Source organism: Lissotriton helveticus, chromosome 1_1, assembly GCF_964261635.1.
Source record: "Lissotriton helveticus chromosome 1_1, aLisHel1.1, whole genome shotgun sequence".
Lineage (NCBI taxonomy): Eukaryota > Metazoa > Chordata > Amphibia > Caudata > Salamandridae > Lissotriton > Lissotriton helveticus.
The window spans coordinates 602165956-602185791 of record NC_136057.1 but is presented as its reverse complement, the minus strand read 5'-3'; the positions used below and the strand labels follow the sequence as shown (position 1 = coordinate 602185791).

Sequence of the window (19836 nt, the reverse complement as noted above, 5' to 3'; positions counted from 1 at the left end):
GGGAAATCAATTTCCTGTATAGATAAGAAAAAGTTTAATGAGCAAATGCACATTTGATTACTTTTAGGCTTCTGAAACTGCACACACATGGAAAGACTTACATTTGAGTACTTAATGTAATATATAAGGGTGGTACATTTCCTTGACTACTTCTGGAGTTCATTAAGAAGCCCCAAAGACTGGACATTTGTGCTAAATGTACCAGTAACCCTACTAGTGTAAAGTTACAACTTAAAAAAAAAATGTTCTGCATCGGCCCGAGCTCTCTACTTAGCTTCCAACTGTATCTCTGCCTGCGGTCTGCCTCGCCTGCTCATTTTCTGTCTCCTGCAGCCCTGTATACTCTCCCACTATGATTACATGGACAATAGAGGGAAAATTAAAAACACTTTGAGGTCAGACGATTCACACCTAGTCTCGTCGTCTCCCTGCCTGCCGCAGCCTGATGCCCCTTCTTAGGCTCCGATTTTGAGTTGCGTGGAGCGCTAATTCCTGTGCTCGGTTCTTCACAGTTGGTCTTGGAGGGCCTGATCCACGGCAGATTTTTAAGATATCTACATTTATCTAAATGAGGATATGTCAAAAATCTGACATGGATCCAGCCCTTCAGGACCGACTTTGGAGAACTCCGCTGTATGGACTTCTGAACCTACCTATCATGAGGAGGCTTTTACTAAATAAGGTAACAATGGTCCCTATTTTACAGGTCGGAAGTCTGGCCAGTAAAATTGCTTTTGGAGCGAGGTACATTGCAACCCACACCTGTTTTCCACCAGACCCTCAGCCATGGTCCATATAATGCTTCCCTCATACCAGGTTGCAGTCTCCACTGCTCTCCCCCACCCTCCCCACCATCCTCCCTCCTCCTGCCGCATTTGCCCCCGCTTACATTTACCACTTGCCCAGAGGAGGAGGAGAACGTGGGAGTTAATTCCCACAATAAACTGAACGTCATGCAGAATTTCACTGTTACAGGCAGGTTGTATGGTTATTCCCTATAATTTGGGAATTTACTGGTAATGGCACAGTACTGGACTGATGTTACCACACTGTGTTGGATTTTAAAAGGTGCAGAATTTTCACCCCATTAGTACCATACAATGTGTAATCAGGGCCTTTGTCTCCACCTTTATCTTTGCTCCTAATCTATGTATATCAAATTAGTTGTGGGAGGGTCACTGAAGGCAGATAGGGAGACGTTATACACACTGCACTTAGCAGAAGAAAGACTTACATATACACATTTCTTTCAATATCAGGCGTACCATTTATTTCGGCTAATTCTGCTATGTTTGAAACCATTCCCACATGTCACTGTGGAGTTCATAACGTGTTCCCATTGTGGGGCTCTTGGAAGCATCCATTTCAGGTCTAACCCATCATACTATAACAGTTACACATTTGTTACAGGAGAGTCTAGCAAAGATGCACTTAAAAAGCAGAGGAATCTAAGACACAAGACCTCCCAAAACCAACCTCCAAATCTTTGGTGCTCTTCAAAACCCTAATAAAACTGCAACTGCAAGAACATGCCCCGGTTACTTACCGGTAATCTTCATTACTCCGAGTATAGTCTTCCTCGCCACATGACTAACATAGTGAGCTTCAGCTCCACGACAGAACCCTCCAAAGTAAAAAAAGCCTCCCATCCCCTCCCAACATGGCCGACCAGTCACCCTTGACCTCTATAAGAGGCGGGCCGGCCCAACCAACAGCCTGAACCACCAAGCAAACAATGAAGCCGATAGCCAGACAGGGAGGGGGGGAGGGAACTCATGTGGCGAGGAAGACTATACTCGGAGTAATGAAGATTACCGGTAAGTAACCGGGGCATTACCTCCTCATTAGTCTTCCTCGCCACATGACTAACAAAGTGAGCAAATACCCAAGCCAAAAGGCTTCATTGACCACCAGAAAAACAACACCACACGGTGAAGTAGAAAACCAAAACAAGGTTTATTCAGTACAAAAGAAAGAAAACAGGAATATCAGCAAACCTGAATCAAGAAACAAAAAGGGCCATCAAGGAGCCACCGCTCCAGCACTCAGTACGGCCCCAGCAAATTCCCCAGGAACAGAACCACCCAGGATAACACGATAATGTTCCATGAACATGTTGGGGGATGACCACGTCGCCGCCCGACAAATCTCCACAGTGGAAACACACTTAAAGGAGGCCCAGGACACAGACACACTCCTAGTGGAACGACCCTGGACCCCCACCGGAACAACCGAACCCAGTGAAGCATAGGCAAGGAGGATAGCCTGCTTAAGCCAGCGACTCAAGGTGGAAAGAGAGGGCTTGTGGCCAGAATGAACGGGACCGAATGTAACGAACAGGCTATCACACCGGGAAAGTGAAGATGTGTGATCAATGTAAACCAAAACAGCACGCCGGACATCCAGCAAGGACAGGGAAGGATCCGCGTCGGGAGGGAAAGAAGGTAACGACACCTCCCGAGACCGGTTCACCAAGGAAGGAACCTTGGGAAGAAAACGGGGGTCATGACGGAGAACCAGCCGGTCAGGCAAAACCCGCAAGAAGGGAGGAGAGCAAAGGAACGAACCCAGCTCGCCCATCCGACCGGCAGACACAATGGCCACCAGGAAAACCACTTTAAAAGTGAGAAACCTCAGAGCCACCGAGGCCAGGGGTTCAAAGGGGGGACCCTGAAGGGCCCGCAGAACTAGGGGGAGATCCCAAGGGGGAGACAGGCAGAGCGTCCGAGGGCGACGGAGAAAACAACTCCGGAGCAAACGAGCCACCAGGGAATCCAGCCGGTCGAAATCCGGACTGCGGAAGGCCCGCAAGGCCGCCCACTGGGCCCTCAGGGACGAAGGCGCCAAACCCAAGGAAAACCCCTCAGCAAGAAAATCCAAGACCCGCAAGGGATCCCCGGAGGCGGGCTCAGCACCCTGCAGACCGCACCAACGTGAGAAGGAAGACCAATGCCGGGCATAGGAGGACAAGGTGGAAGACCTGTGGGAGCCCTGCAGCAAATCCACCACCCCCGAAGAGCAACCACGGGAAAGCAACGTCACCCGCTCAAGAGCCAGGCCCGCAGATGGAGCCGGCGCAACACCGACCCCGGGAGCGGGGGGCCCCTCAAAGGAAAAAGAAGATCCGGGATCGGCCAGCAGGCCTGAACCGCCAGCTCGCAAAGGAGAGGGTACCAGGGGCGGCGAACCCAGCCGGGAACCACCAGAAGCACCCTGGCCCTGTCCAAGCGAATTTTGCAGAGGACCCGAGGGATCAGGGGGATGGGGGGAAATGCGTACAGGAGACCGGAGGGCCAAGGGAACGACAGGGCATCCACACGCCACACCCCCGGAACCGGGAGGAGAGAGCAGAACCTGGGCAGGAGGGCCGACTCCTCATCCGCGAACAGATCCACCAGAGGCAGACCGAAGCGAGACACCAGGTGGCAAAACACCACTGGAGACAGGGAGAGACAGGACAAAGACGGAAAGATCCGACTCAGACGATCCGCCTCCACATTGTCGGACCCCGGGAGATAGACAGCCCGAAGAGACAGGACCGACGACTCCGCCCAAGACAACAACTCCTGAGTCAGCAACCAAAGGGAGCGAACCCTGCACCCCCCCTGATGGTTGACATAGCTCCTCACAACCTGGTTGTCCGTCCTGACCAAGACAAGGTGACCCCGGAGAGAGGGAGCAAAATGAAGGCAGGCCAGGAGGACCGCCTTCAATTCCCGATAGTTCGAGGAGCAGCGGGACTGGAGGAGATCCCAACGACCCTGAACCGACCCTGAGCCCAAGGTCGCCCCCAAGCCGAGGAGACCGGCATCGGTCGTGACCACCCGGGAAGGGGAAACCAAGAAGGGAAGACCCTCGGAGAGGTGGGACTCCACCAACCACCAACCCAACTCCGAACGAAGCTGAGGGAAGACCGGGACCAGGAACTCGTAATCCTCCGAGCAGGGATCCCAGAAGGAAAGCAGATGGTTGACCAAGGGATAAAGGTGGAGGCGAGCCCAGGGGAGAACATTGATGGTGGCCGACATCAGGCCCTGAACCCTTAGCCAGAGGCGAACAGGAGCGGATCCCTGAGCGAGAAGGGACCCCAGATCCCGCCACAAAGTGTCCCGGCGACCCAGAGGCAAGAACACCTTCCCCAGCACCATGTCCAGTCGGCCCCCAATGAAGGCCAAGTCCTGAGTGGGGAACAGATGGGACTTCCGCTCGTTGATCAGGAAGCCGTGGGAGGAGAGAACCTCGCAGACCCGTCCGACGTGCAGAATCCCCTTGGAAAAAGAAGAGGCAGAGAGTAACCAATCGACCAGGTAAGGAAAAAACCCTGACCCCCCTCCGGTGAAGAATACCCACCAGGGGAGCCAGGATTTTAGTAAACACCCTCGGGGCAGATGACAAGCCAAACGGAAGTACCTGGAACTGAAAGTGGGAACCCCCAACGCAGAACCGGAGGAAGGACTGAGAAACCGGATGAACCGGGACATGGAGGTAGGCGTCGAGGAGATCCATAGAAGCCACCACTTCGCCCTGAACCAGAAGAGGCAGAATTTCCTGCAGAGAGATCATCTTGAATTTAGCATGTGGAATGTAAGAATTCAACCACTTCAAATCCAAAACTGGCCGAAAATCCCCAGAAACCTTTCTTACCAGAAAAAGGATGGAGTAGACGCCCGAACCCCTCTGAGAAGGCGGGACCGGGCGGATGGCCCGCTTGGCAAGCAAGTCCTGAACTCCGGCCAGCAAGGCCCGTCGCTTGACCAGGGAGGAAGGCAGGGGCGTAGCGAGGAAAAAATCCGGAGGAGGGGATGAGAAGATGATGGAAAATCCCTCCCTCACAATCCGAAGAGCCCAAAGATCAGAGACAGACTCCTCCCAGGCCGGGACGAAATGGCGGAGACGGCCCCCCACAGGAAACACCCCGGGGGGAGACGGCCGAAAGTCAGGATTTAGGGGTGGAAGAGGAAGCGGCAGCTGCAGGCTGAGGCCAGGATTTGTTGAAGAACTAGGGCGCCCCGGCCGCGACCCTTCCCTCGAAAGGGCGCGCTGCCCTTACCCCTGGATGATGAGGAGAAAACACGGCCGCGATCAGGGAAGCGGGCCCCAGACGACTTGATGGGAGCCAGCAACTTGCGGTCATCAGCAGATCTCTTAATCATAACCTCCAGAGGAGGGCCAAATAACTGAGCCCCAGAAAACGGAATCTTCATGAGCAAAGCCTTCTGGGCTGCCTCCGACTTCCAATGCCGCAGCCAGATCTGACGCCGAGCCTGTATCGCAGCACCCCCAGCGGCAGCTGCCGCACCCAGGGTGTCAAAGGAGATGTCCGACAGGAGGCGCGTCTGCTGTTCCTTCAAGGCAAGGGTCGGGACAACATCAGCCCCCTGATCCAGGAGCTCACCCAGGGATTGGAAGTCCTTCAACAAAGACTGCACCGTGCAAGACAAATAGGCTGAGGCCCTGATGGAGAATTAGCCGCAGCATAAGAACGCTTAGCAGCAGCTTCCACACGCTTGTCCACAGGGTCAGAAGGGGAGGCGTCCTCTGAAATGATCGAACCCTGGGAAGACAGTCCCACCACCAGAGAGTCCACCATCACCGCCGGAGGGAAGTCTTTAGTGAACTCATCAATAGCGTAACGCTTAGTCAGATACCGGGGGAAGGACTGCTTATCAACATCCAAACACTCCACCTCGATGACCTTCTTGATGGACGCATGCAGAGGAAGGGAATCCGGAGCCTTGCGCTGATACTGGACAAAGAAATCCTCGGAAACATCCTCCGCCGCAGGAGGAGGGAAGGCCAAGGTATCCTTGATGTGGGAAAGAACTTCACGAAGCTCCTGACCCTGGATGTAATGGCCATGGAGATCTTCCTCCTCCCCCTCCGCATCAGAGACAGGAGTGGGGTCCCTGCGAGGACGCTTCGGCGAGGAAGGGCCCTGGGCATCACGCTGCGCAAGGGCATCAGCCACCGCAGACTGTATCATCAATTGCAGGGACTGCGCAGAAAAAGGCAAAGCAGACAAGGAGTCAGCCACCGATTCCGCCGTGACAGAATCCTGATCCATAATGCGTGAGCAAACACCACCAGCAGAAGAAAGCGGAGAAACTCAAGGGCACCCAGGCGCAGGAAGAATAATATAGCCAGAAGGGAAGGCGTCTAAAGACACAGCTGAAGGCATTAAACCCCACACGCTGCACCTGGAGCGAAACCACGCCCCCAAAAGGCGGGTCGCGCCTCGGGCCAATCACAGCGCGGCACAGAGCTGCGGGCCGAAGGCTTGAAAACCCCCGAAAGGCGGCAGCGTCCAGCGCTGTAAAATGCACTTCCCGGAGAGCCCAAGAGACCAGGACGGCCGGCGAAAGGTTAGCGCGCAAGCCCCCCTCCACCCGGCACGCATAGGCGTGAGACCGGGAACAGTGATTTAAAAATGAAAAAATCGCACCAAGAAGCGCTCTGGGAATACAGAGGATGCACCAGGGACGCGCAGGCATGAAGCGGCACACAGCGGCACAACAGCCGGTCCCGCGGCCCACCGCCCCTTTGAAAAAAGAAAAAAAAAAAGGCGGCCGCCATAATGCAAATGACCGGAGCCCCACAAAAAAACGCCAGGAGCCAGCGCCGGTCCACAGAGCCCGAAAAACGGGCGAGGACCATAAAAAACGACCGGGAACAGGAAAAGGGTGAACACCCAACATCCCCGGCCGCCCCCCCCCTGTAGACCCCTGGCACGCTAAAGCAGCACCTAACCGGCCCCACAGGACTGGGGGAAGGAAGAGGGGGGGGGGGTTGAAGTCCCAGGTCCCAGGGTCCGCTAAGGCAGGACCTCCAACCCAAAACCCATGGACCAGCTAGAGCAGGTCCAACTTACCTGTACAGCGCCTCTGGAGAGAATCGCGCACAACAAAAAAAACAGGCTGTTGGTTGGGCCGGCCCGCCTCTTATAGAGGTCAAGGGTGACTGGTCGGCCATGTTGGGAGGGGATGGGAGGCTTTTTTTTACTTTGGAGGGTTCTGTCGTGGAGCTGAAGCTCACTATGTTAGTCATGTGGCGAGGAAGACTAACGAGGAGGTAATGAAATTGTCATGAACAGCCATTCACATCCTGAACTCATCCAAACACCTTGAAGCTTTTCAGTTTACAGTGTTTATTTATTGTTTTATATATACCAAACTTCATTCAAGTGTTTTAGAATGCTGTCCATAATGTGCGGGTGAAAACACCAGACAGGAGTCAGCCATGTGTTAACTGAGATGCTTTGCACCTTGGATGTGGAGTCTCTTTACACCAATATTCCTCAGCTGGATTCTCTGTTGGTCATAGAAAAAATTCTGGACACACGCCCTCGCCCACATGTGGAAAATGACAATGTATATGTACATAAGCGGCGTTCATTTGTGTTCACCATACCCCTCGCTGTAAGCAGAACGAATACCGCGAAGCATTGCCCGCATCATCTTGCCAGTACAGGCCCCTGCACGCACATATACGACAGCCATTTTAGGCACCAAGGCCTCTCTGTCCACTCCCGATAGCCAGCGTCTCTCTCTCTCCCCCTCACTCCCCAGCCTCGCAAGCATCCCCGACAGCCCCCGGTCTCTCATGCATAGGCCATAAAACCCTCTCCCTCTGCGCGACCCCGCTCTAAAAGTGACACCGCTGCCTAACCGACACCCCCTGCATTCTTCCCAGGAACACCCTTCCCCTCTTCTGATGACCCCCCCCCCCGGCTACACCTGGCCTCCCGACCCGGTCCCAAGTCATAAAACCAAGCCTCATGGATGTACCCCCCTGGCCCCGCATAGCAAAGCGTGATACACCAACCGAAGTGCCCGATCTTATCGCCTGCCCAACCTTAGATCTGACCACCCCCTCTTGCCCTCGTGTCCTGTTGGAATGTCCGGCTGTAAGATTACAATCACATGTTACATTTGGGAGGGGAAACGACATCCGAACGACTGGTATGGGAATAGGCCTGAAGCTGGGATTCCAAACATGCCTTTTCGTACTTCAAAGTGCCTTTATTGCAGTAAGGAATGTTTGTACATCATAAACCTGTGTATAAAAGACGAAGCCTCAAAGAAACTTGTTAGAGCACCTCTTGAAGACATTGTGCGTGTGTCCGAAATGACAGGCTCTCCTCATGAGAAATAAAACTCTGTTCTTGCACTCCCGCTTCCAGCGCCCGTCTCTTTATTTGGTAACTGGTCAAAATGGGAACTAAGAGGCGTCGTGTGCCAGCAGCCTGGGCATCGGTTGTAAATTGGGCTGTTTCTCCTCAATTGGCGTCCCAACGCGGGGCCCATCAGCGACATAAGGTCCGGTAAGAGAGGTCCAGACGATGGGGTGAACATCTGAACGATTGGAGTATACCTGCCTTGAGAGGGCCCTCGTCCGGCTGCAGATTGAATGAACTTCACCGATTCCGAACGGACCTCTCTCAAGTGACCTACTGTCCTGACTGGGATCCCACAGGAATGCTGCGGTAAAAACATGGAGTAAGAGAACGATCGGGCGCTGGAAAGGGAAGGCGAAGAACTGTCCACACGGTCCGGTCCGGGTAAGGTTAAGTAGGACGTCTTTACGTCTGATTGATTGTTTATATTGGAATCGGTATTTAAATACGGGTATTGTTCATTGATTGGTTCATTTAGCCTTGGTTGCTACTTGAAGTATTGGTTCTCTTTGAGACATTCTCTGTTTGCAAACAGCGACGAATAGGAACGTTCCTCTCTCTTTGCAAATAGTGAAGGATAGGTAATGCGGACCTTTTGTCCCCCATTGTAATCCGTCATGCCTATTTTTCTCCCCACTGATTGATTGGTTGCTCTGTTGCTCTTTGAGACATTCGCTGTCTACAAACGGGGAAGAATAGGAATTTTCTGTCTCCCTTTGCAGATAGTGAAGGGTAGGTAATGCAGACTTTTGTCCCCATTGTAATCCGTCATGCCTATCTTTCTCCCCACTGATTGTTTGTTATCGATTTTTATCGATTATCGCTCTTTTGAGATATTCCCTGTCTACAAACAGAGAAGAATAGGAATATTCTGTCTCCTTTTGCAGATAGCGAAGGATAGGTAATGCGGACTTTTGTCCCCCGTTGTAATCCATCATGCCTGTTTTTCTCCCCACTGATTGATTGATTGTCTGGACATTTATTGTTCAAGGAATAGTTCTTTTGAGGTATTCTCTGTCTGCAAATAACGTGGAATAGAAATATTCTGTCTAGTCTTTGCAAGTAGTGAAGGGTAGGTAATGCGGACCTTTGTCCCCCGTTGTAATCTGTCATGCCTATCTACTCCCCACTGATTGGTAAACTAGTTCCACCCGGACCATTTATTAGAGGTAGACCATCTGGCTCAACCGGAGGGCGCCCCTAATAAAAAGGACATATGTAAAATATGAAGTAATCACCGTATCCTGTTAACAGAAACTTTAGCGCAAAAACACACTAGAAAAGGAAGGAAAAAGAAATCGAGCAAAATCAGTAGGCCACTGATGAGTTTTTTTGACTTCGCTAGAAATAAGAAACGTTAAAAATAGCCCGCAATAAGAAACATGAAAGTGGTGAGAGAAGCCAAGCTTGACATCACGGCAGCCACGAGGTAGCTAGGCTCCGCCGCCCCTCACTGCTCCAAACATGTCTGTCCCACCGCCCGCCACGCCCAATAACGGTAACATAAGACAGATACAAGTCAGCAGATACCTACCCCCATTCCGGAAGCTCCCGAAGTGCAACAGGTCCACGGTCATGCCCATCCGGAAGACGAGGCCTCGACACGTGCAGGGCGGGGCCCGGCTGGCCGCCCTCAGCCGGAGAGGAGACGGGGTGTGTGGCCCGGGATGTACTGGTCTCCCCATCCTCTTCTTCTAGAGCCTTGCAGGCCACGGGGGGGGATGTCTTGCTTATGCCTCCGACCCCCCCTTCCTCTCACATCGCCTGGTCCGGCCACCACGAATGTCAGTGGCCGGAGAGGTCGTGGGGTGGATGGTCCGGAATGTACTGGTATTCCCTTCCTCCTCTTCTGGCGCCTTGCAGGCCACGGGAGGGGGGAAGTCTTGCTTATGCCTCCGACCCCCCCCCTCTCTCATCGCCTGGTCCGGCCATCACGAAAGTCAGCGCCGGGAGACGGCGTGGGGTGCACTGGGAGGGAGAGGCGACGTGGACGAGCCTCTCCCACCTCCCCAGGTGGAGGCCCCTCAGCTGCACCCCCAACGCTCCACTCACCCGACAAGGGTTCGTCCACTCTTGCGGTGCAACGCCACGCCCGACAGGCTGGAGTCCGTCTACTCTTGCGATCCAGCGACTGCCGGTTGCCGCGGAACTCATAAAATAACGGTCGACTCTTGGGAGATTGGGCCTGGCGTGCAAGGATGGCCAGGTCGCTTGCCAGCTAGAAAATGAGTCCCCCGTCCAGAAGCATTCTCCTCAGCTTTGAAGATTCTATGAGAGCTGCAGGGGCCCCCGAACCCCCCGCGGGCCCCCCGATGGGGAATGACTGCCATGATTGCCGGCGGAACGACCAAGACGTAGCCACGAGACGTCGGCGCTCTCATGCTGGCGCCAGCCTCAGTTTGAATGACCAAAATCCTGCAGACTGCCAATTTGATCAGTTCCGGTGGAACACCAGTATGACCCGGTAGGAAAGATTGTTGCCTCCCTCCCCCCTTTGACTGATGGTTCATGTCGACGGCCCCTTCTGTTGCCCTTTAACGAAACTTTTGGACTGCCGAAAGAGGCTCTGGTCCAACCACGAGTTGGTGGAGACATTTTGACTATACTTGGACCTGCCTGACCTCACCCAAAATGGCGCCGGTACAAATGAAACTCGCAACTCCCTGTTGAGTTCCGGTTGCTCAGCCTTGATCGCATGGCGGGAGGGGATGGGTACTGATTGAACACTTGGACAATGAATTGATGTTAAGTTCTGACGTGTCATTGATTACCGTTTTATTGAAAGTTCGAATTTTCGACACTTATGGTACTTGCCCACAATGAATTTTCGATATGATTTTATTGCACTTTTCGCACCTTTATGAAATCAACGGTCACCGACTCCGTTCTAATAAATATCCCCTCATGTACAGTTTCAGTCTGCTCCGTGGCCGGCCCACGTGGTTGTAGACCCGTATTTGTGCGACAACATTTTTAAATAAAGTTTTTGAAAAGCAAACATAGTTGTAGCGCTTAGATTGGTAAGTTTCGAATAAATGGCCACTGTTTCCGATATAAGTAAAATACAGGTGAAATGAAGCAACTCGATTACTTAAAGGTTAAAAAGCAGAGTACACAGAAATATTGCAAATGTGAATGGTCCAGGTTTGTTGTGTATATGTTTTTATTATATATTTTTATTTTTGTGCAACGTAAAGCAATCGATAAAGGTCCCGGTATTTAGCCTTTACCTTATGTGCCACATGTATCAGGGAAGTTGTTTCAGATGCCCCTAAGCCACTCCAAAGGAATGCCACCTAGCCCCTCTAGTCTCCGTGCCTAGTGAACAAAAACGACCCTGTACCACTGTAGACCATCCCTCCTCCTCGAAGGAGAGCACGAGTTCACCCCCCACTTTACACTGACTGCCCTTTGTTTTGACCCTTCCCTACACACGATCCGTAATACCACACTTGAGCGATCTATGCAATGCACAGTCCATCAAAGATTATCTCTCCCGCACTACCGGTCCCTCTGGGCTTAAACGCCGAGATGAAAGGGATTGCATCCCGCGGAGATAGGTCGAGTATGTGGTAAGTAAAAGCATTTTCGGGTTTATGCGCGCTGATGTGTTTTAAAACGCTGCCCCCACCCCCTTCTTTTTCCCTTCTTTCTGCAGGACACATCGGAACGTCGACCGAAGTATGGAGAAGGCCTAAACAACACGCCATGGTTCGGCACGGGAAAATGTATATTGTCTATGGGGACTGCCCCTGAGAACGTGACGAATTTGTGTGATGTGAATGCACGCGTGTATGCCCTGATGTGTATAGCTCGACTGAATACGCGTTGCACACGTTTGAATTGATAAGATAAATGTTTTATGTATTACTTGAGTGATGATCGAACGGCCGATGGAATGGGGAAAAGGGGTCTGAACATGGTGCCTATACACGACGAACAAACAAAGATGTAGCACTCCCTTACTTAGAAACGACTGTCTCTCTCTCTCTGAACCCAGCGACTGGGAGGGTGACCTGAAGCAGAAACTTGACGGGTTATTGCAGTATGATGAAATATGACTCCAACCGGCACCCCAAATATTGCAACCAAGAATGACGTGCACCCATGAGTAAATTCATACGGTGACTAAATAGGGAAAAGTTCAGGAATATTCCGGGGTGAGGTTTGCCCAAGTACCCTCCTCCTGGAAGACTAGGAAAATTGTAAATGTTTAAGATTTACCACCTCCTTCTTGCACCCTCATAGACATGAAACTCAAAGCTGCCCCATTGTTCTCCCGACTGACACCCTCCGTTGCCTCAGCCTGGATACCCATTCGCTAAAAATGATTCGAAGACCCCACCGTGAGTATTAGCCCGACCAGGTTAGTTCCCGAACAATTGACAAAGGTGTAAGTATTTGCAACAGAGGCCACCAGCAAAGGCAGCCAGATGAATTAAGTAGGATACTAAGGATGCGCAGCATGCAGGAAGAAATCTTTTTGGCCAAGTACTGTTCTATGTTTTGTCTTGGATTCTTGTACGTAATGTATGGATCTACGTCGTCCCTCAGTCTGTGTTTCTATATAACTTGACCCCTGCTGTTCTGTGTTGTGTGCGCATTAAATGGCCTATTATTGTACACGTTTCTCTCTCTCTCTTTCTCTCTCTCCATGTCAGACGTGTACCGAATAGTTCGTTTAAAAAGCGGACGACTCTCTCTCTCTCTCTCTCTCTCTCTGAGGGTCCCCCTGTTCCCTCTTCCTTTGTGTGGTAACGTTGTGCCCCGCCGGCACAAGCCTAATTGGTTTTTGAACACAAAGGTGTTCGGCAAAATTGACAGAAACTAAAACAATTGTAATTTGCCATATTACTACCTCTCCTTTCTGTAAGATGATGGAACTTGAATTGGCTAAGAAGGAAAGGACAGGTAAGACGACTGATGTCCCCTAATCTGGCTTTTATTTTTAGGGGGACTATATGTCAGTGGCCTTCTGTTCTCAGTTTGTTAGAAACGCAATCCCCAATGCCCAGATTACCCCACCTCTCTGCACCCAAGTACGGATGTCCAAAGCGTCCTCGTTTCTCCCGATTGACCCCAGCTCCATATCCCGAAGTATAACTGATGACCCTGATTAACCGTTGCTCCCCGAGAAAAGAATGTTTAGCCTCTGTCCCTCTGTCATGATGATAGAAGACTGCCAGGGCTTGGGTTAGAAAGACGAGTCTCTACCGAAGGATCCGATTTCGAGTTTGATGGAATACGCAGTTGATAAGAGTCTGACTTCTCTCCATATACGTCATGAATGAATCCCAAATAGACTTAGTACAAGCTCAGTAGAAATGCCCGCATACATACTCCATAGTGATAACTTCTGACCATGACCGATGAACGCATCCCCAACTACTTAAGATTGGGGGAGGAATTGAAATGTATAAATGTCTTCTCCTGCCAGTTCTCTAAAGCTTGTTTTGTACCCATTCAAAGATACACAATCACCGGAGGAGAGGGGCCGGACGTGACGCACAGCCTAGCTGCAGATCATGAAGCACATGTGACCTCGACCAAAGGTGGAGCTGCAGAGCAACGAGACGCGGGACGAGGCACCACTCTCAAACACGGAAAATGAAAGGATGAAGGGCTGCCTTGAAGCCCTCTGCTTGCTGACCCAGGCGTGCCAGAAGTCCCCGCCCCTTTGAGCCCGATTGACGGGCCTGCCTGCTCGTTACCCTTTGCTCCCTTGGTCTGTCTCAAAGATCTGATCCCACTCCGCCCTCTCTTCCCTCGATTATCCGACAATCCCCATTTCTTTCACATAGATTTTGACTCTGAGAAGAAGAACAGCATTTAGGTAGAATAGGGTTTGCCACGAAAGGAGAAAGAAATGCAGGTGCCCAGCATGAGGCACCCTTAAAAAGATTAGTTAGGAAACAGGACTGTGGTCTAACAGCAGAGGACAGATCGCATCCTGCGACGTGTAAGGATGGATCCGAGCTGGACCTATAGCTCCACCGCCGGTGCTCAACAGCGCCAACGGAAGAAAACGAACTATTAGAACCTACCAGTGATGGCTTGCTGCTAAAAAGACACTGTGGCGAAGACCCCCCCCTCCCCTTTCTGGACTTTCTACCCCCCCCCCCCCCCTGGACTAATTGCTTGTATTAAACTGAATTCCTCCCTCAACCACTTTGTATTGCTTACAAAATGTTTCATCGGTCACTTTTAACTGTACATTGATACCGCCGGAGAGAGAGTCAGAACATGGTTCCATAATGTGTACATAACACGACAAATGTAAATTCATCTGCATTACACCTCATCTATCGCATCAACTGCACATGGTTATATGCAATCCGCCAGTGTTGACAAAACGCTATTTCATTGACCACTCATGGCTATATGTACACCCCGTCAGTTATGATAAACACGGAAATGAACTAACTTATGTTAAAAAGCGGCGACTGTGGAAAATGACAATGTATATGTACATAAGCGGCGTTCATTTGTGTTCACCATACCCCTCGCTGTAAGCAGAACGAATACCGCGAAGCATTGCCTGCATCATCTCGCCAGTACAGGCCCCTGCACGCACGTATACGACAGCCATTTTAGGCACCAAGGCCTCTCTGCCCACTCCCGATAGCCAGCGTCTCTCTCTCTCCCCCTCACTCCCCAGCCTCGCAAGCATCCCCGACAGCCCCCGGTCTCTCATGCATAGGCCATAAAACCCTCTCCCTCTGCGCGACCCCGCTCTAAAAGTGACACCCCTGCCTAACCGACACCCCCTGCATTCTTCCCAGGAACACCCTTCCCCTCTTCTGATGACCCCCCCCCGGCTACACCTGGCCTCCCGACCCGGTCCCAAGTCATAAAACCAAGCCTCATGGATGTACCCCCCTGCCCCCGCATAGCAAAGCGTGATACACCAACCGAAGTGCCCGATCTTATCGCCTGCCCAACCTTAGATCTGACCTCCCCCTCTTGCCCTCGTGTCCTGTTGGAATGTCCGGCTGTAAGATTACAATCACATGTTACATTTGGGAGGGGAAACGACATCCGAACGACTGGTATGGGAATAGGCCTGAAGCTGCGATTCCAAACATGCCTTTTCGTACTTCAAAGTGCCTTTATTGCAGTAAGGAATGTTTGTACATCATAAACCTGTGTATAAAAGACGAAGCCTCAAAGAAACTTGTTAGAGCACCTCTTGAAGATATTGTGCGTGTGTCCGAAATGACAGGCTCTCCTCATGAGAAATAAAACTCTGTTCTTGCACTCCCGCTTCCAGCGCCCGTCTCTTTATTTGGTAACTGGTCAAAATGGGAACTAAGAGGCGTCGTGTGCCAGCAGCCTGGGCATCGGTTGTAAATTGGGCTGTTTTTCCTCAATCATGCTGTTCCTACATTGTTTATTTTGCAATTGCTCGAGATCTGTCTCACTAAAGAAATGTTCTTCTTCAATGACCAGTATTATGGACAAGTAAGAGGTACCGCGATGGGAGCTATTTTTGCTCCGAACCTAGCGATCCTCTACATGGACCATCTCGAATGTCACCGCATCCTATCTTCTGTGAATCCCTTCCACAGTGGCATCGCCCTGTGGAAGAGGTACATAAATGACATTTTTCTTATCTGGCATGACTCGTATGACAATTTGCTACAATTCCAGCACTGGCTGAATAATAATTGTAATGGCCTCCAATTCACAGTCACTACTGATCAACATCAAATTCTCTTTCTCGATCTCAACATTAGTGACAATGAGGGTAAATTGGTTACCAGCCTTTACCGTAAACCAACGGAACGGAATACGCTGCTGAGCTACCATAGCCATCATCCTAGGGCTTTGAGAGACTCCCTTCCGTATTCACAGTTTCTCCGCATCCGAAGAAACTGCTACCACAAAAAAGATTATTTTAAGGAAGCAGAGACTCTCAGCAGTAAGCTCATGACCAGAGGTTATCCTAGGAGACTTGTGCGTCGGGCATTAAAACGTGCCTGGTACTGCCCGAGGGATATTTTGCTGGAACCTAAAGAAAAGAAAACCCAGACTAGGTTAGTCTGTGTCACCACCTTTAATCCCGTTTCTAATGCTATAAAAAAGAGCATTAACAACCATTGGCCCATCCTTAACGCTGGGTGTCTAGATTTGGAACGCTCCCTCTTTGCATTTAAAAAGGCAAAGAATATAAAGGAACACTTGGTGAGAGCTGCTATTCCATCAGAGAATAACAAGGGTACAATTAATGAACTGTGGGGGCTCCCACCATTAACTGGGCATGTGAAATGTGGTTCTTGCAGTGTGTGTGAGTGTACAATTGAAGGAAAAGAGTTTATGTTTGGTTCAATTTCTTTTCAAAGACAACATTTCACTAACTGTAATAGTGCCAACATAATCTATGCAATTTTTGGTCCTTGTGAATTGATATATATTGGACAAACTACCCAAAAGGCACGCCTGCGGATAGGCCAGCACAAGAGCCGCATCCGCTGCAAAACATCCAACGCCCCATTGGTGGATCACTTTGAGGAGAAAAAACATACCGAAATGGACTTGAGATGGACAATCATTGACATTGTGAAAAGCCCACCGAGGGGGGGTGACTTGAATGGACTTCTGAATAAGGAAGAACTGAAATGGATACTTCGTACTAAAAGTATCCATACTGGACTGAATCGCCTGGAGGACTGGACCTCGCTCCTATAAACCCTCTAGAAATAGACTGTACTGAATATGAACGTTTAGCTTCATCTTTTTGAAAATTGAAAAATGCATGATGAGAATTCCTGTTTTTAATTAATAATGTCTAGTGGTTTTTAACCCGTTTGCACAATGTTATACCGCCTTCCCTGTATTCACGGTTAATTCACTAATTTATGGCACTCTGTCACACCTAGGTCCACTTTCACTGTATAGTATTGCACATTCTAATATGGCCGCCCTATATTCTTGCAAAGTGACTAGATGGTTTCCTTAGCGCCCGTGTCACATGGTGTTGGGCACGTGGTTAGCGCGCATTTTGTTACGTCGTGCCCGGCAATGCTTCAGTGCCCAAACAAGCATCGGCTTCTTGGCAAGTGGTAACCCATTGCGGTGTCCCCCACGGTAAGCACTTTCTTATACAAGTATCCCGTTCCACCGCACAGCCCTTTCTGGCCAATTGCCTTGGCCCCATCTAAGACTCTCTTTACCTTGCAGGGGTTTTGATTGGAAAACCTCGTGTCTAAGTGACCGGCTACTCTCGGTAAGCGTCCAGGTACTTTAACCCGACTTCCTAAAATTTGGACGTGGTATTACTATGCACGCCACTTTGTAAATCTTTACTTCTGGTTCTTTAGGTCATTATCAAGACGACCACGTTTTTTACTAGAACTACGCAAAATTGCTGTAAGCGTTGTCATCACCTCTCATGCTTACACCAGCAGATTATTTGTAAATCACTTAGTGGGCCCCTCCTCTTTTCGTGGCACCACGAACGCTTATAATAATTTATTCACTTTACGGCAAGGATGTCTCTTCGCACTGACCTTCACCCCTTCACGTTCATCTTCTCAATTTTCAATTTTTAATTCTGCACCTCCGCACGATAGCGGGTTTGGCTGGCTATTTTCTACGTGTAAGAATAATTGTCTGACTTGTCAGGTTATTTAACTTTACACTTCCGCTTGTTGACGGACTCGGCTGGCTAACCGTTATATGTAAGAACAAGTGTCAGACTTGTCAGGTTATGTTTATTATGTTTATTTAGTTTATTTTATTTTATTTAATCCCTATGCCTTTTTTCTTCCCATTACCTATCCCGTTTTTTTCCCCAAACTGTGTATCATTGCTCATTGTTAAATGTTGTGTATTGTGATTTGTGGAAAATGGTTAATTTTGTGTTTAGGCTTGATTATGGTTCATAGTGTTTAAGGCATGAATAATTTAATGTCCTGATGATGATCCTAATATTTTAAATGGATCGAAACGCCGTCGACACCTTACACTGGATGATTTGATTTTACATTTTACTAAATCACAACAGTGTACTTCTTGTAAATATCGTCTGCTACATTTTGAATAGATGCAGGCAGCCAACTCTTGCCTCACTTGTCCATGTATGTTGTTGTACAGTAGTAGGACACGGCTGTGTTCCACTTTGATATTTTACTGTAAATACTGAATATCTGTAACAAATGTGCAATTAAATCCTGTCCGGCTGGACAGACGCTATAGACTCCAATTTTGGTCTATATGAATTTCTTTCAGTAGCCTTTGAATGTCAGGGACCACTGTTGTTTGAAGTAATGTGTTAACTGGAGGCATATGGAAGCAAATTGTATTTTCAATACAGCAATTGTTAAAGGAATAACATTTTCCCTACAGTGTTATAAAGGGCGCCTTATAACACTCACGTGTTCCATGTAAAACTAAACCAAAAAAATCCAGGAAAATAGACTATTTCTAGAGAATAGGCACACACACACACACCAAGCACCATCGTGTGAAATGTGTAAAAGGTACAGGGACCGCCCCTCGGACTTGAATTGCCCTATGGGATCCGACACACATTGTCGAGAACAAAAATCACTGTTACTTCTTATAAAGTGAAGGACATGAACAAAGGGCGCGGTAGAGGCCCGTGTCAATGTCTACTTTGAATTCCTGCCGCTGCTGAGCACCCACTGAAAGTCCTGATGAAAGTAAACACCACCACATCTGGTAAACGGAGTACAGTAATGCTGGCCAGTAGACAGAAAATGTGGAAACCATGTGCGTTTTGAGGCCATACTAGTTTCAGCCAGGGCCCCAGAGCAGAGATGGCTATCAGGACAGACATAAAACCGAGCTGCAGGGCTGGCCTTTAAAAGCTAATCTTATTCTTTCGGCTCAGGGCTGCCAGTTCGATTCTGCAGCAGACTGGCGGTGATCAAACGCTGGCGGCGGCGGCGGTGGCGGGGGACGGCTCTCGACGCTGCAGCCCAGTGGGAACGCCTTAAAGGGCATTCACTCTGCAGGTTGAACCGAAACAGTAGGACACAGGGTTCTTATCAACATCCCTGGCTCTGGGAGCCCACAGAAGATTTGGAAACTTCTACGGAGGCCGCCCTGCTCAGAAAACTCTGAATGACGTGTTTTGCTTTTTCTGTCGTATTATCAGACACAATGGATGTGCGTATGTTGTCTGATATTACGACCGAAAACGCAAAACTGTTGGCAGTCGTTGCCACGTTCATCCTTTGAGGAGAAACTCTATCCTTAAAGGCCTTCAGATGCCGCTTCCGGGCTCCTGGGAGTGGCGCACCTTCGTTGTGGCCTTTTGTGGAATCTAACTTTAGAATCCGCCTTGATACCATCTCTGGGTGTGTTGAAGATGTTTACTTTCCCTCTTCCCAGATGCAACCAGATGTTAATGCAGGCCTGTACGGAGTTCAGAACGCCCATATCCTACATTTCACATCTGCTGCATCTGAACCGACACCCAGGTAAAACGAATTTGCCTAAAAAAGCCTCTTCTGCCATACACTTCTCATGGTGCACTCTCGCTTTTACATTATTTCACATAAGTGAGTTCACATGTGTGTCCTCATGCAACGTAACTGGTGCTATGTAAAGCGCTCTGATAACTGATTCGATTCGGTTCTAGTTCGCGCTATATAAAAAAAAAACTGCACAAAACAAGTTACAAATGGGACCAGAAT

At 49.8% G+C, this 19836-nt stretch overlaps 1 protein-coding gene across 2 annotated transcripts in view; it reads right to left on the bottom strand.

Annotated features, from left to right (window-relative positions):
* Positions 1–19836, bottom strand: part of RASSF8 (Ras association domain family member 8) — a 326220-nt gene that overhangs the window by 49775 nt on the left and 256609 nt on the right. The gene's annotated exons all lie outside the window — the stretch shown is intronic.